Source organism: Malurus melanocephalus, unplaced genomic scaffold (assembly GCF_030028575.1).
Source record: "Malurus melanocephalus ecotype Western Australia unplaced genomic scaffold, MMel_1.1 scaffold_255, whole genome shotgun sequence".
Taxonomy (NCBI): domain Eukaryota; kingdom Metazoa; phylum Chordata; class Aves; order Passeriformes; family Maluridae; genus Malurus; species Malurus melanocephalus.
The window spans coordinates 7124-11645 of record NW_026623487.1 but is presented as its reverse complement, the minus strand read 5'-3'; the positions used below and the strand labels follow the sequence as shown (position 1 = coordinate 11645).

The window sequence follows — 4522 nt, the reverse complement described above, 5'->3', positions numbered from 1 at the left end:
AAATACTCTGCATTCTTTTTCAARCTAAATCAGTACAGCACATTTTAAAACATCACTTACAAACAGTATTTTATGGGTTTTGGTTATATCTTGTTCATGCAGTCAAAAATATTACTTAATTCTTTAAAGTRTTGAGATAAAAAGCAATATAATTCCTGAGCATGAGTTCTGTGTAAAAAACTATTTTAAATTATATCGAAACTTTTAGCAGTTTACCAACCTTTCAACCTACAAAGAATTAATTTTACTGCAGGACTAGAAAATGTATATAAACCCCATAATGTAATTTCTTCTCATATTTAAAATGTTCAAATGCTATGATTTTTAAAAGTTGTTTCAAAAATGATAGTTTCCATCTTTAAAGAAGAAAAGCTTAATAGACAAAAGAAGTACAGATATTTTGCTAATARTCATCCCACTAGCTTTTTCTGTACTGAGGAATTGTCTTCTGTGGTTAGCATGTTTACATCCATTCAATTCTATATGCAGATTATGGCAATTAGATATTTATCCTCCTTAATGTACACTGTTTTTATTTATGTTGAACTTGAATCCATTATCAGAAACAAAGCTGCACACATATACCCCGAACCAATAGCTGGAGATGCACACAGACTCCTGCTTGTTTACTTTGGGTAGGCTAATCTTATGGCATGCATTAAAAATGTTGTACTTGTCACCGACTAATACAACAAATTGAAACCTTGGAACAATCTTATTTACTATTCAAGTGCTCTATATTTGATTCTTGCATCAGAATTTTCACTTAACCCTTTTGTTAAATAACAGAATCTTGGAGCAATGCACAGCTACGCAGCAATCTGAAGTTAAACACAAGATAGTTTTATTTGTTACAAATAGTTTTCAATYTAAAAGACACATCAAGGTTGCATTACCTTACTGTATGCTTTTAGGCTCTCAATATGAAATATAATTGAATATTTCAACTGGTTTGTCCTATTCACACAGCAAGGATTATTGTTGAAAGAAAAAAACCCTCAAACTTTCCCTCATCTGTGTTCCATAAGTAAAAGGTTAGCTGCTGTTTTTACTTACATTTTCCAGAATTTTTTTCTTCTAAAATATTTTAGCCCTTAATATTAAAGTTTTATTAGTTATTCTGTCAGAAAATTCAAACCTTTACTAAGTGACATGAACAGTGTCTTGGGGTGATTTTATGATGATACTCTCTTCCCTTAGTGTTGGAAAATATACCAGTTTAAAAGATTTTTTATAACTTTAGTCAGGGGTTTTGTTTGCCTTTGCCCTGGAAAAGGAGTTTTAAGTTTCTTTCCAGGGCATTGTTCCACCAGGGGAGGGGTCAGATGAATTTTGTATCTCAACAGACTGGGAGTAGCCCAGAGGATTCCCAAAAAGATAAGGACCATCAGGGGACATTAACAGAACATCAACTSCAAACCTCASCCCTGGCAGGGGCAGAGACACCTGGACTGGGAAAGGAGAGATAAGGATGAGGAACTAATGAGCATTTGAGGAAAAGAAATCCAGATTCAATGAGAAACCAAGCACTAAGAATTATGCTCCTTTGGGCCAATGAACATTGAACCGATGAACTCCTGTGGGTTTTGACTGTATAAAGTTTGGCGAAAAATTAGTAAAACTCATGTATCATGGAATGACTTTTTCCCATCATTTTTTTCCCTCGAACCGCTGAGTGAACTTTTCTTCCCTCCCCAAAACAAATCCAGCTGCCATTTTCTCATGCCACGTGGTCAGCAAAGTTTTTTTTTCCCTTCCCCTGGCATTTTTTTTTTGTTGTTGTTCTGTTGTGGGTGCGTGTGGGGTAAGGTTCTGATGGTTCAATATCCAACAGTTATTAATTTTTTTTCCAGGTCAATGTAGGTGGGGACAGGCAGTGGCCATGGTAGTGCTGCTGGAGACCATGGCGAGTGACCTGGTCATCGACCTGGACACGGGGGAGCTGCCCCGTGTGGGTCTGAATTTCCTGAAGCTCTGAAAAGTCACGTACTACAACTGTTGCCTTATTTATGATGTACAGAGGGATTTTGTTATACAGACTGATGATCCCATGGGATCTGGCCATGGAGGGGAATCCATATTTTGTCAGTTGTAGGTGATCAAGCCAGATTTTTTGAGGCAGGAAAGGTGCCGAGAATCAAACACAAGGAGAAGGGAACTCTGTCCGTGGTGAGCAATGGCAATGATCAGCTTAGATCAGGGTTTCTCATTGCCACAGGGGAAAACCTGGATTATCTTGATGGTGCACATACAGTATTTGGAGAAGTGACAGAAGGCATGGATGCCTTCTGAGGACAATTAATGAAACCTTCAYTGATTCCATATCAAGATATCAGGATAAATCATAMAYTAATTTTAGATGATCTGTTTGATGATCTGCCTGCCTTGTGTGCTCCTGATCCCTCCCCAGAACCTACAAAGGAACAGCTTGACACTGGCAGAATAGGWGCARATGAAGAMTTTGATGACATGAAAGGATGGTCTGCAAATGAAATGGAGGAAGTTCAGGCAAAAAAAAGAAGCAAAAACTCACACCATTCTTCTGGAAATGGTGGGAGACTCACCAGATGCAGACATGAAGCCACCAGGAAATGTGCAGTTTGTAAACTGAATCCTGTGACCTCAGGTGAAAACCTGGAGATAATATTTACACAATTTGATCCCATTAAAATCTGTGAAGTGATCAGAGACTGGAAGACTGGTGAATCTCTTTACTATGCTTTCACTGAGTTTGAAAAAGTGGAAGACTGTAAGAAAGCCTACTTCAAAATGAACAATGTGCTGATAGGTGACAGATGGATACGTGTGGATTTTAGCCAGTCTGTTGCAAAGATGAAATGGAAGGGAAAAGGTGGATGGTATACCAAAGAAGATTTCAAAGGCTGCAAGAAGAAATGTGAGAAACCTTCAAAAYTTGCTCTGAAAGAGAAGGTAAAACCAAAGCAAGATGCCAAGTATGATCTCGTGCTGGATGAGGATGTAGAAGAGTCTCACAAAAGTCAGTCATACCTGGCTAAAAAAGAAAAATAAGAAAAAGCACCATCACTCTAAAGATGAAGATGACAAGAGGAACAAAAAATCCAAGGATTCTGACCAAAAACGTGAAGAATGCTGTAGGGAGAGGATAAAGAGTGGTAGAAAGATAAGCATTGGAGCCACAGCCGTTCTCAGGAGAGAGATGACATTCACAGACAAAATGACAGATAGAGAGAAGATGTCTGAGTAAGGGACTGGGATAAAAAAAGAACCAGACAGAAGTCCTAAGAAATCAAAAGACAAAGAAAGGTCCAAGTACAGATGAAGGACAAGGAAAAGACAGAAGGGAACTAAAAAAACCAGTTACAGTCGGGTTAAAAGTGTGCTTGGTACCCCGATTCCATCAGGAAAAAAACAAAACAGTATATGGCATATGTTAACATCTAACGACTGAAAACATACCCACTGAAATAGTCCCCCAGATTTAAAGGAAATCACTACTTAATTCCACAAACATTTGTTTCAGCTCAGGAATCGCACTAGAAACTTTTAAGTAGTTTTCTGGTTCAAAAATGACTCCAGTTGATCTGAGGATCCATAAGATGCTGCACAGCACCATCTGCTGGTTTGAACAATGGGCTTCGAGACAACCTTCTCTTTTGGGAGGAAATTCAGGCGGTTGTTGGATGAAGGAAGGATTTTTTCCTTAAGCAAGAATGTCATAACAGCTTCTATCCTAGATTAATCCTTAATAAATGCAAAATAAAGAAACAGTTATTTTATTTAGGGTTATAATGAATTAAAAACATTAAAATTCTATAACTAACTGATGAAGAGTGTATATTTTGCTCAGGCTACAGATATGCAAGCAGATGAAAATTGATATTTGGAAAGTTATTGTTAGAAGATTATGAAATATAGAACAACCCTAGGAATACTTTCTGAGAAATGACCGGTGAGCAAGTTCATTGTCTAAATTTTTTCTATTAACATTTTATTGTTATTTTAAAGGAAACTACAACCAATCTCACTTTAACTGCAATTGTTTGCTACATCAACATAAAAAAAAACCCACCAACTTTTCCCCTCAAAATCCACCAGGCCTCTGAAATTATTGCTTTTTTATGCAGTTTACCTATGAGCAGTGRCCATAGASCTGATTTAARAAGTAAAGACAAGCTGTGCAGCATYAGCAGAGCTGTTTGTACACGCAGCACCCTCTCACTGTGGAGCACGAGTGACAGGGCTGGGTCTGACAGTCCCTCCCTGGTGACACCATTTAAAGAGTRGAGGCTGAATTCTACAGATGGGAAACCCAGATTCTGCTCACACCTCTGACTGCCCCCTGTAAATTAATTTGTTTACTTGCTGCCTGTTTCACGAGGTGCCTAGAGGCCTTAGCTGGTACATGTGCACWCCAAAAATGTCACAGGTTCAGTACCCACTGTGGGGTCCTGGCCACAGCRTGCTCGGTGACAGCTTGATGATGAACAGCAGCCCTGCTGGGGAACAGRCACAGCACTCGGGGCAGGAACAGAGAACAGGT

General features: G+C 38.5%; 1 pseudogene; it reads left to right on the top strand.

The window, feature by feature from the left end:
* Positions 1-1882: 1882 nt before the first annotated feature.
* On the top strand, positions 1883-3301 carry LOC130579125 (peptidyl-prolyl cis-trans isomerase-like 4; annotated as a pseudogene).
* Positions 3302-4522: the final 1221 nt, after the last annotated feature.